General features: G+C 33.9%; 1 pseudogene; it reads left to right on the top strand.

The window, feature by feature from the left end:
- The first annotated feature begins 1,925 nt into the window (after nucleotides 1-1,925).
- LOC136065443 (norbelladine synthase-like) lies at nucleotides 1,926-12,708 on the top strand (annotated as a pseudogene).
- Nucleotides 12,709-13,504: the final 796 nt, after the last annotated feature.

Raw genomic sequence — 13,504 nt, 5'->3', positions numbered from 1 at the left:
AAAACTTGTTTATTTACTATTATATTTCCAACAGGATCACCTAATGGTACTTACACTCAGTCTTGAAGTACCTGAAGTTTTATTTATGTGTAGTTCTAGGACTATAAATTATTACACAACATTTTGTCACAATTGTGACGTGCCAGATTGTGAGTGATTAATCATCACTTATATATGGACTCACAATTTTTTCTTTACCAATCACACTTTGCCACATCACAATTAGGGGAAAACTTTTGTGGTACTAGAATTTTTCTTTGTTTATATTGTCAAGATCAATGTTGAAGGCTACGTATCATTATTGACCTCATCGTTGAGTTCCTCTAACATGTGATAATATACTCATAGGTAATGTGAAGACAATAATTGAATTCACCGTCCAAAAAAATGAGTGGAACCAATAGAAATAGGCCCCAAAAATTTGTGTGTGAATGAGAATCCAACCCAATTAAAATGTTTTACAAGAGGAAAAATACACACAAAAAAAAAATATATATATATATATATATATCTTAGGAATGTCTTCCACACAATATATTGTGACCATTAATCATTCTATCTGTCACACTCACATGCTAAACTCTCTCTTTTTCTCTCTCTCTCATCATGCATCACCTTATGGTACCAGAGGTGAATAAAAACATTTAAAATTATTAATTAATTTTCATCAATTTTGTTAAATCTTACGCTTGAATCACGATAATTGGTTCTCTAAATAAAATTGATTCAGGTTTGGTTAATATCAATTCACTGAGTTATGTGATGAATTTGTTTTTGTTTTTGCAAGTTGAGGTCAATGGGCAATTACATTGTTAAGTGAATTTGCAATAGTGATTTTGATAAATTAAAATTTTTCCACACTGTAAAATTTTTGAGATTTTGTACTTTTTGAGTCTCTGATGAAATTTGTGACTTGTGAGTGGGGGTGTTCGTTGGCTAGTTGAGTGGATCAATCACTACAGTAGGAGCATTAACACTAAGAAAATGAAACAATTAAAGAATTGTAAACTGATAAATTAATATTAGCAAAAAATAGTAAACTAAAGAATTAAAGAATTGAAAACGAATTGAAGAATTGTAAACTAATAAAAAAATTAAAGAATTGTAAACATTTAGGCTTAAAATGTGTTTTGAGTTCAATAAAAGAACGGTAAAGACTAAAAGACATTAACTAATAAATTAAAATATTCTAAGTAATAATAATTAAATTTTTATTTAACAACAATAATTAACATGTTTATTGCATTTGAAAAAAAAATGTTAAATCAACTTATAGTTTATCTTTTATTCTTTTGCTAGTACTATGAATATATTCTTAAAAAGGAAATTATGTAGACCACAAGATTCATCTCCAACTCAAAATTCATCTTCTAAGTATAGTCCCGTTGACATGAACAATCTTCCTTCAGACTAAGGCAACGAGAAAATATCTCATTTTGTGAGGTCAATATATTCAATATCTCTTTGATTTTAGATTTTATATAATTTATATTTCTTATTGACCCCCTTGGACAAAAAATCTTGTAGCCACCACTGCTTGATATACAAACCTACATAGAAAACGGATCATAAAAATATTAAGTTAAAATTTTTTTAATAAGGGCTTGATGAGTTCAACCTGATTGGGCTACATCCAAATAGTGTTCTTCCTTTCAAAGAAAATTAAATGTAAAAGTAACAACCAGGTGTTCATTCAAATGAGAAACCTAATGTATAACATTTAATGTACTGTACCTAAATTTTCACCCTCTTTCCTTTAGTTCAAACATAAACTTTTTAATAAATAGGTTAGAATTTCAACATATGGAATCCATTATATTCCATAATGATTGCTATTATCATTAGGCTAAGACATCAATTGATTTTCGGTGTAGGCAATATTCGAACCCTATTCAATTGTAAGACACTTTACTAATCTTCACACAAATTTGGAGCCTATATATATCACAAGGAAAGAACATGCCTAACACATCCCAACATATTTGCTTCCGCAAGTGCATTTAAAAAAAGATGTCTGGGCAACTCTCACACGAGCTGGAGGTAAATGTGCTCGCTAGTGAAGCATGGGAGCTTTATGGCAGGCTTGGGTTAGCAAACTTCTTGTAGAAGATGGAAGTATCGTTGAGAAGATTGAGGTTATAGAAGGTGATGGAGGGATTGGGACTATTCTGAAGAAAACATATACACCAGGTATGATAATTGATAAAGCAATACAAACTGATAAATATAGAAGTAATCTTGAACCCAACCAATGATACCAAGCAATCTAAGAATTGACTTTGGAGAAATAGCTCCCCCCTCTCTTTAGTCATGATGTCGCGGAAGCCTGAAGAGAAGTACACACGATGTTCTCTTTGATGGACAGAAACTAAATTGTTAGTTTCTGGTAGTAAACCTCGAATCCACGAGGGGTTTCCCTGAATCCACAAGGAGATAAAACTGGAATCCACCAGAAGAGAAAATTGACAAAATGTCTGTGTTTATTGATAATAGTCTATGAAAAACGTTTACAGAATTAAGGGCCTATTTAAAGGCTCCTTAAAACTTGACTGACAAGAAAATATAANCCAAAAAAAAAAAAAAAAATTCAAGATTTCCAAATCTTTCAAAAAAAAAAAAAAAATTCAAAAGTCCCAGGAAAAATCTTCATTCTTCTTCAGGAACCAAGAACAGAAGGTTATGATCATTTTCCATATTCTCAAATGGTGCAATATCTAGTCAACTATCCACACTCAACATTCATCAAGGCATCCTTCTCAAAAAAAAAAAAAAAAACATTCATCAAGGCATGGAATATGTCCCAAACTAGGGGCATTCATTAGGTATGCTAAACTCTTTTCAATGAATAACTCTGTTACTAATTGAAAATATGTATGTTGCAGATACTAGGGTAAAGGGCCCACACACATTGGCATGAATGATGCCTTCCAAAATTCCATCGGACCTCTGAGAAGCACATCCAAACTTCAAATCTTTGGACCTCTGGGAAGCACGTCCAAAATTCAATTTCAAGGGACCTCTGGGAAGCACATCCAAATTCAAATCCTTAGACCTCTAGGAAGCACGCCCAAAATTCAAATCAACGGACCTCTGGGAAACACGTCCAATACTTTGTTATATCATTAAAATCAAAGTAGATAAATATGTAAAGTTAAAACTACTTGAGATCAATTTATAAAGCCAATATATTTACATATTTAATAATGTCAAAAAAAAATTAAAAGTAAAAAATAAATATAGATAAAATAATGATGTGGCAATGACGTGGAGGATGGGGTGGTTTCATAAGAGTGTAGCAACAATATATGCAACGCTTTAGATTTTAGAGATATATAGTTATAGATTAGCCCACCCTAATATTTAAGCAAAAAAGATAAAAAATATAAAGTTTCCATCCTATGAAGAATACAACAGATAAAAAGTTTTAGTGTTGTGGATTCCAATTAGCTCAACTAGTAAAGTCTTTTGTCATCGAATAAGAGATTAACAAAATAAAGGTACTAAAATGGTAAACGTTAACAAAATTTTACTAAAAACATGTCTAAAAACCTTCTTTTTTTTTTTTAGAGTTTCAACTTATGGCGTCCGCTCCTAATAATAGCTTTTTATCATCAGACCAAGACACCAATCAATTTTTGGTATAGGTCGGGATTGAACATCAGATCTCTTATACAACTATCAGAGACTTTGCCAGTTGTCTAAAAACATTTAAACAACTTTCAAATGAATTTTCACCATTTTTATAAGGTTAATTTAAATTAATAAAGCATAAACAAGTGTAACAATTTGTGTTTAGTATTCTTTCAAATAAACAAAATTTTAGTCTAAAATAAAATTATTTTCAACATAAATTAATAAATCGTATATTCACATGTAAAAAGCAAAATTCTCAAACCACTAATAAAATTATCAAATAATAATAATAGATTGAGAAGGATAATATGATCAATTGAAAAAGTGTAATTTAAACTCCAAATAAATAAAATATTGAATCTAAGACAAATGTCACATCACAGAGCTTAGCCTATTGGTTAGCTTTTCTGTATTAGAGTGCAAGGGTAATATTACTTGAAATGGTAACCTATATGTCTAATATAATGGTTGTTCTAATATAATACAATGGACCTTGGCCTTGCGCCTTGATTGTATTGATCACAAAGTTCACACCACCTTATGCTATGTTTGGAAGTTTGGAGGGAGAGAACAGTAGAGGGAAGGAAAGGGAAGGAAAGTAATGGGAATAACTGTAGAGGGGAATGATTATCCTCCACATTGTTTAAATGTTAAGTAAAGTCAGAAAAATAATTAGTCTTTTCATAGTTTGTAATTTTGTTAGTATGGTAAAAGTAAATTTGGCAATTCATTTAGTTAAGACTTTCTATACTCTACTCTCTCTCCAAATCTCTTCAATTTGAGGGAATAAAAAATAAGGAGTTAGAAATAATTAGAACCTCTCAAAACCCTTTTAAAACTTGTTTATTTACTATTATATTTCCAACAGGATCACCTAATGGTACTTACACTCAGTCTTGAAGTACCTGAAGTTTTATTTATGTGTAGTTCTAGGACTATAAATTATTACACAACATTTTGTCACAATTGTGACGTGCCAGATTGTGAGTGATTAATCATCACTTATATATGGACTCACAATTTTTTCTTTACCAATCACACTTTGCCACATCACAATTAGGGGAAAACTTTTGTGGTACTAGAATTTTTCTTTGTTTATATTGTCAAGATCAATGTTGAAGGCTACGTATCATTATTGACCTCATCGTTGAGTTCCTCTAACATGTGATAATATACTCATAGGTAATGTGAAGACAATAATTGAATTCACCGTCCAAAAAAATGAGTGGAACCAATAGAAATAGGCCCCAAAAATTTGTGTGTGAATGAGAATCCAACCCAATTAAAATGTTTTACAAGAGGAAAAATACACACAAAAAAAAAATATATATATATATATATATATCTTAGGAATGTCTTCCACACAATATATTGTGACCATTAATCATTCTATCTGTCACACTCACATGCTAAACTCTCTCTTTTTCTCTCTCTCTCATCATGCATCACCTTATGGTACCAGAGGTGAATAAAAACATTTAAAATTATTAATTAATTTTCATCAATTTTGTTAAATCTTACGCTTGAATCACGATAATTGGTTCTCTAAATAAAATTGATTCAGGTTTGGTTAATATCAATTCACTGAGTTATGTGATGAATTTGTTTTTGTTTTTGCAAGTTGAGGTCAATGGGCAATTACATTGTTAAGTGAATTTGCAATAGTGATTTTGATAAATTAAAATTTTTCCACACTGTAAAATTTTTGAGATTTTGTACTTTTTGAGTCTCTGATGAAATTTGTGACTTGTGAGTGGGGGTGTTCGTTGGCTAGTTGAGTGGATCAATCACTACAGTAGGAGCATTAACACTAAGAAAATGAAACAATTAAAGAATTGTAAACTGATAAATTAATATTAGCAAAAAATAGTAAACTAAAGAATTAAAGAATTGAAAACGAATTGAAGAATTGTAAACTAATAAAAAAATTAAAGAATTGTAAACATTTAGGCTTAAAATGTGTTTTGAGTTCAATAAAAGAACGGTAAAGACTAAAAGACATTAACTAATAAATTAAAATATTCTAAGTAATAATAATTAAATTTTTATTTAACAACAATAATTAACATGTTTATTGCATTTGAAAAAAAAATGTTAAATCAACTTATAGTTTATCTTTTATTCTTTTGCTAGTACTATGAATATATTCTTAAAAGGAAATTATGTAGACCACAAGATTCATCTCCAACTCAAAATTCATCTTCTAAGTATAGTCCCGTTGACATGAACAATCTTCCTTCAGACTAAGGCAACGAGAAAATATCTCATTTTGTGAGGTCAATATATTCAATATCTCTTTGATTTTAGATTTTATATAATTTATATTTCTTATTGACCCCCTTGGACAAAAAATCTTGTAGCCACCACTGCTTGATATACAAACCTACATAGAAAACGGATCATAAAAATATTAAGTTAAAATTTTTTTAATAAGGGCTTGATGAGTTCAACCTGATTGGGCTACATCCAAATAGTGTTCTTCCTTTCAAAGAAAATTAAATGTAAAAGTAACAACCAGGTGTTCATTCAAATGAGAAACCTAATGTATAACATTTAATGTACTGTACCTAAATTTTCACCCTCTTTCCTTTAGTTCAAACATAAACTTTTTAATAAATAGGTTAGAATTTCAACATATGGAATCCATTATATTCCATAATGATTGCTATTATCATTAGGCTAAGACATCAATTGATTTTCGGTGTAGGCAATATTCGAACCCTATTCAATTGTAAGACACTTTACTAATCTTCACACAAATTTGGAGCCTATATATATCACAAGGAAAGAACATGCCTAACACATCCCAACATATTTGCTTCCGCAAGTGCATTTAAAAAAAGATGTCTGGGCAACTCTCACACGAGCTGGAGGTAAATGTGCTCGCTAGTGAAGCATGGGAGCTTTATGGCAGGCTTGGGTTAGCAAACTTCTTGTAGAAGATGGAAGTATCGTTGAGAAGATTGAGGTTATAGAAGGTGATGGAGGGATTGGGACTATTCTGAAGAAAACATATACACCAGGTATGATAAGCACCCTTAGAACATCCAATCACCATTTACACTGCTGATGGAACTCCTATGCCTGTTAGTCATAAAGGAACAATCTCTTCTCCTTGTTTATCCCTTAGTGACACTTTTCATATCCCAAAGTTATCCCTCAATTTGCTTTCTGTTGGTCAACTTTGTGAATTAGGCGTAGATCTTCTCTTTACTAATCATGGTGTGGATGTGCAGGATCCCCGGACAAGTCAAGTGCTTGGGACAGGCCGTAAGGTTGGTCGCATGTTTGAGGTTCATGACTTGAAGATTCCTTCACAAGTTGTTTTTGCAGCTGCTACCACTACCACCTCCTCACCTGATCTATGGCATGCTCGTCTTGGTCATCCATCCTTATCTCGTCTTTAGTTGTTAGCTTCTCAAGGTCATTTAGGTTTAGTTCAGTTTCAAAAATTTGATTGTACTTCCTGTCATTTTGGCAAACAAACAAAATTGCCCTTTAATAATCGTGACTCATTTTCTTCTGCACCCTTTGATCTTATACATTCTGATATTTGGGGTCCTGCACCTATTCCTACTGAGGGGGGATCTAGATATTTTGTCATATTTGTGGATGATTTTTCTCAATATACTTGGATTTATCTGCTTCATCATAGGTCTGAACTTGTGTCTATTTACCAAACATTTCATAAAATGATTGAAACACAATTCAATCAGCACCGTCAAAGTTTTTCGATCGGATAATGCTCAAGAATATAATGATAAATCTTTCCTATCCTTTTTAGACAATCATGGTACACTTACTCAGCGGTCTTGTCCTTACACCTCTCAACAAAATGGTCGTGCAGAACGAAAACATTGTCACATTCTTGATGTTGTCCGCACCCTTCTCATTTCTGCCTCTCTTCCTGATCGCTTTTGGGGTGAGGTTGCACTCACTGCTGTATACACCATTAATCGTATCCCTTCACCAACTACACACAACAAATCACCATTTGAGCTTCTCTATGGTCGAACCCCTGACTACTCCTCTCTTCGGGTTTTTGGTTGTGCTTGCTTTGTCTCTCTTCCTCCTCATGAACGAACAAAGCTCCAACCTCGTGCTCGTCTCTGTTGTTTCCTTGGTTATGGTGTATCTCAAAAGGGGTTTCGCTGCTATGATCCCATTTCTCATCGTCTTCGTGTCTCCCGTCATGTTGAGTTTTGGGAACATCGTCCTTTTACGAGTCTTCAACAGTTTCCTACATCCTCTTCCTCTGAGTCTCCCATTTTTACTGATCTTTTCCTCCCTCTCTATCCTGAACTTGTGGAGGATTCTTCAACATCGGCTGCCTCTCCAGACAACTCATCTCCGGTTTTGTCCCCGGCATATGACCCGCCTGTCTCGGATCCTGTGACACCACCCTCTCCTGAGTCTCCTGATGGTCCTGAACTTCGTCGTTCCACTCGAGTAAGCATTCCTCCCCCTTATCTCTCTGATTATCACTGCTCTTTTGCCCTTGCCACCCTCTATGAACCTCACACTTATCGTGAGGCCCATACTGACCCTCTTTGGCAGCAAGTTATGAATGATGAACTAGATGCCCTTTATAAAAATCACATTTGGGATATGGTTGATTTGCCTCCTGGTCAGTCTGTAGTAGGTTGTAGGTGGGTTTATAAGATCAAGACCAAGGCTGATGGATCTTTTGAACGATACAAGGCTCGCCTAGTTGCCAAGGGCTTTACCCAAGAGTATGGCATTGACTATGAGGAAACATTTGCTCCTGTTGCTCGCCTTACATCTGTCAGATGTCTCATTGCTGTGGCTGCAGTTCGTCGTTGGCCTCTTTATCAAATGGATGTGAAGAATGCTTTCCTCAATGGAGACCTTCAAGAAGAAGTGTACATGCAACCACCCCCTGGCTATCCACATTCAGGCAGTCAAGTTTGTCGCCTTCGCCGTGCTCTTTATGGCCTCAAGCAGGCTCCTCGAGCTTAGTTTGAAAAGTTCAACTCAGTTGTTGCTCAGAAGGGTTTCACTTTGAGTCCTCATGACACTGCTCTCTTCGTCCGAAGATCCTCTATTGGTATCACTCTTATTCTTCTCTATGTTGATGATATGGTTATTACTGGAGATGATTCTGCAGTTATCCGCTCTCTCCAGCACTTCCTTAGTCAGCATTTTGAGATGAAAGATTTAGGTACTCTCAGCTATTTTCTTGGGCTTGAGGTTACCTCATCCTCTGATGGATACTATCTTTCCCAAGCTAAATATGCTTCTAATCTTCTCTCCAAAGCCGGTGTAAGGTTGAATTTAATCAACCATCTAATTGGCTTTATTCCGTGACCAATTTGCTTGTAATTTAGCACTTAGTAACCCTGTATTTAGGTGGAAAAATTGCAAGGGTAGTGTGTAAGAAGATGTGAAGAAAAGCTCAAGAGTGTGCAAGAAAAACAGAGTCTCGCGACTAGGACTCACGGGTGGTTCGCGACTGGCAAGCCGCGAAATGCAGTCACGTGAGAGGCACACTGGGAAGCTAAAGGGTCGCGCCAATTGTCACGCTACAGGACAAAAGTTCCAGTCTAGCCAGGCCGTTATGTCGCGACTTGATTTCGCGACTTGGCCAAGCCGCGAGTTCAAGTCGCCAACTTGCCCTGTTTGGCAAAAACTGACGTTTTGCATTCCCTTCTCACCCTACTATATATACACCCTTATACCCATCATTTTGTGAGAGCTTCCAAAGAGAATTTTGTGAGAGAAAACCCTAGAGAAATACAAGATTGATTCATCCCCAATCTTCATCTAAAGAGACTCTACAAATTCCTCTACTCTCTTCCTCTCCATTGTCATACCCTTGAGAGGTCATTTACCAAACCCTTGTCTCACCACACCCACGTCTGTGAGAATGTCCATTTGGTGCTTTGGGAAGCAATTTGGAAAGGAACCAATATATGCAGTAAGGTTAACAAGGTGAATTTTGAGTGCTTGAAGGGTTTGTTGAAATAGGTTATGGTGGTTTCTATTAAAAGAAGCTTGAAAGTTATCAAGAATAAATTTAATAGAATCTGGAAGTTCTGAATAGGTTCCATTGTGTAATTGTATTATTTTAGATAAAACTTCCTGCAAAATCATCATATCACCACTGGAATGTGTCATCGTTGCTGGGACAAATTCCTAAAGAGATGTTGATCCACTGGGTTTTACTCCAGAAGATGCACCTTCATGTTTAAAAGGTTGTCCCGCTGGGAGCCTTTCGTAAAAAATCATTGAGATCTTGATCTCTTTTAGAAATACTTTCAAATCTAGCAAAGGAATGTCTTCCTTCATTGATCTTCAAGGGTTGAATATTTTGAAAACTTATTTTAACAGTACCATCAAGATATTGTTGAATATTTGTGAGATCTAGCTCATCAAAAACAGGTTTAGCAATAGGGGATTCTCGTTCCAACAACCATTCAGTGGGAAGCTTGATATCTTGCCATTGAATCATTTTTGGAACTTGAACTTTAGCATCAGGAGTTGAATATTGAATTAACATGGTTTTACCAGAAGGTTCTCTATTATTTAAACAACTAGGATTTAACTGAGTACCCAACAACCTGTAATAAATGTGGTAAATCAAGGCAAAAGGTTTACTACCTTTGTCCATGATATAACCAGATGAAGCAATATTCAAAGTCAAGGCTTTAACAATATTAGGATCATCCAAAGCAAGAGTAAGATTAGGATAACAATTGAAATAAACAGGACCATCATACAAAGAAGCAGTAATCATACCAAAAATGCTGTCTTTAAAGTGCTTAAATCTAGCATCTTGTAAACACATGAGAACAGAAGCATTAATACCCTTTCGGGTGAGTGGCTTAATAGCAACTTGAACCATACCAATATGCAAATAACTGAGTTTTTTAGCAATGAAATCATTAATATTTCTTTTAGAAAACAAGCAACATTTTTCATGAATCTTAGAAATAGAGAATGTTTGTTCAATAGTTCTCACTTTGTAAATAGGATGAAAAGTGGTTTCAGCCCAACTAGTTTTGTAAACAGTTTTAGTGTCAACTTTAGGAATGTTCCATTTTCAGAAATCAGGAAGCTCATTATCTTCAACAGTGAGAATCTCCTTCATACCATTGTCCTTGGTGGGTGTACCCATTAATCCATCCAGTTACCCCTTTCCCATTTTGGCAGGGTGCTCCAACATCTGATGGAAACAAATGGACTTTCAAAATTATTAATAGCAGTTTGAATGATTTGTGGAAGCTGACTGGCTTGGTCAAGACTTGTTAATTTTATGAGCCTGATAAAACCATACTCAAACATTTGGGAAAGCTAGTTGGGGCTTTTGCCGGCATCCTCAGAATCATTACCATAATTGACCAAATGGCCAGGAAACGGATGTTTCTTCTTTTCATATACTCTGCAACTAGCCCAAAGTGTTCTCTCCAATCAGCTTGTTGAAGGATATCATCAACATCATCTGAATTAGCAAGATCAAAAGATTATATATATATATATATATAACATGCCAAAGAAAAAAGTAAATAGCAAAGAAAATGAGGCTTAACAACATGTTAAAAGTTCACAAAAGTATATTTGTACTTCAAAAAAAAAAAAAAATGAAGCTTTCAAAAAGTTTACATTAGCATAAAAAAATGTATACTTGTAAAATGTTGTACATAAGCAAATAAACTTAAAAATCAAAATAAATGAGTCAATTTAAACTCATACAATATATACAATTTTAACAAAAATAAAATAAAACATGTTACATAATAAGGTAAATGACTCATAAGAAAATCTGTAATGCATTTATGAAATAAAACACTCAATGTTAGCTATATTTGACACTGAAAACATTTATATTTGAAAATAGCTCTGCAAGTCGATGGGTAATGTTTCCTAGAGTCTTCTAACTCAATTAGCTTTTCTAGGAGTTTTCAACCAAAATGTATAAGGTTCAAATCTCTCATCTCCCAACTATCAAATTATCAACAAAAAAAAAAATGATAAATAGTGTCATTAATATTATTATCTACAATGTAGAAAATTTAATATGACCTCGGTATCAAGGATTTAAGGGTGGTGCTATGTTGAAGGCAAGGGATTCAAATGAACCTCCTGGGAAAAAAAATTATATAATATCTTTTTAAATTTTTTTTTGACCCTCCTACAATAAAATTTTGCACAACTTGACCTTGAACCTAATTTTTTTAAGCACAGCTAAATTTAGCTTCTGAACTTCAAGAAACAAAATTAGCAAGTCCAAGTCTAACCAAGTAAGGTTGCATCGCCACCACTGCTGCTTGATCTGGGATTTCGACTCTCTCTCTCTCTCTCAGTGTGTTTTTTAGTCTTTCGATAAACTCTCTTTCTCTGTGTGTGGTTACAGTCTTTTGATATAAAATTTTTTTTTTTTTTTTGAGTTTTGCGTCTTTGACCGTCTCTCTATGTGTGTGTGTTTATTGTTTGTAGTGTTTTTAAGTTTTAAGTTTTTGTCTTTTTACACTTTTGAGCCTTTGACCAAATTTGTGACTTATGAGTGGTAGTGGTTATAGGCTAAGTGAGTGGGTCGAGTCAATCAGGGAGTGGGAGTGGTTGTAGGCCAAGTAAGTGGTTGTAGACTGTTTATGCTTCTATGTTCTCTTTAAAGTTTCAATTTGAATAGTTACTTCCATCTTTTCTTTTTCTTTTTCTTTTTCTTTTTCTTTTTTTTCTTTTTGAGATACTTCCATCCATCTTTTTTTTTCATTAATTAAACTTCCTTTCTATTGAATTAGGCTCACATGGGTTTTCTGTGCAAAGAGAGAAGTTCACAAAGTATGACAATGAGAAATGCATGAAAGAACTAGAGGTGATGGAAGGAGGATATCTTGATTTAGGCCTTACTCTTTTTCGTGTTTGCTTCAAATCATAGAGAAGGACAATGATTCATGCATAATCAAAAGCATGATTAAGTATGATGTCAAGGAAGAGGCCATTGCAAATACCTCGTATGTCACTACTGACCTAGTAGCAAAAATTGCAGAAGTCGCCAAAAATTATCTCAAAAAAAACAAAGCTACTAAAATGCAGCTTGATTATGAACAATAATATACCAAGTTATGGAATAAAATAACAAATTCATGGTATATCTTATCTTTATATGTACTCAAGTATGTGATGAAGTTTTCAAAGATGGTAGATATAAATAATGTATTTAGGAGATGATAGTTTGGATGAAAGAAATTCCATCTTTCATCCAACACTAGTTGCATCATGATGTATCTTCCTAATTTTATAGCAATAAAGACGAATGAGTTCTTTATAAAATAAATAAACATTAAAAAAAAGTGTGTGAAGAAGTTTTCAATTTAGAAAAAAAAAAAAAAAAAGTGTGTGATGTGTTTCTGCCGATGCATTTTAATATTAATTAATTAAATATAAAATGTCTCATATTTATGCAATTCATTTGGATTAAAAAGAGTTAGTAAAATTATATGCATTACCAAATAACCCATGACCCACAACTTGGTACTATTGAGACCCATGAATAGTCCACTAGTCTAGTGAAATAGGTTGTGAGCTAGTTTTTCCGTTTAAATATAAATCCTACCCACCAAGATACTTTTGTTTGACCCTAAATAGTGCTGGCTAGTTACACCCAAAAGGATACCTGAGCTGCTCTATGTGACTAAAAATTTGGCCTGACCACATTTACCCATAAGAAGCATGCCAACTTCATTTAATGCTCGTTAACGAACTTTGGCAAATTTACTAGAATCCCTGGTTGCCGTTTTGGGCCTTTTGGCTCAAAAGGGTTGGTAAATCAGGATTAATGAACAAATTACCCAAATTATGATTAAACTAGTCGAGAATCATGTGTGTTGTGCGTGATAATATTTTTAGT

Source organism: Quercus suber, unplaced genomic scaffold (assembly GCF_002906115.3).
Source record: "Quercus suber isolate HL8 unplaced genomic scaffold, Cork oak 2.0 scaffold_972, whole genome shotgun sequence".
Classification (NCBI taxonomy): domain Eukaryota; kingdom Viridiplantae; phylum Streptophyta; class Magnoliopsida; order Fagales; family Fagaceae; genus Quercus; species Quercus suber.
Note: the sequence above shows the minus strand (reverse complement) of the source record. Positions and strands in the feature narration are given on the sequence as shown.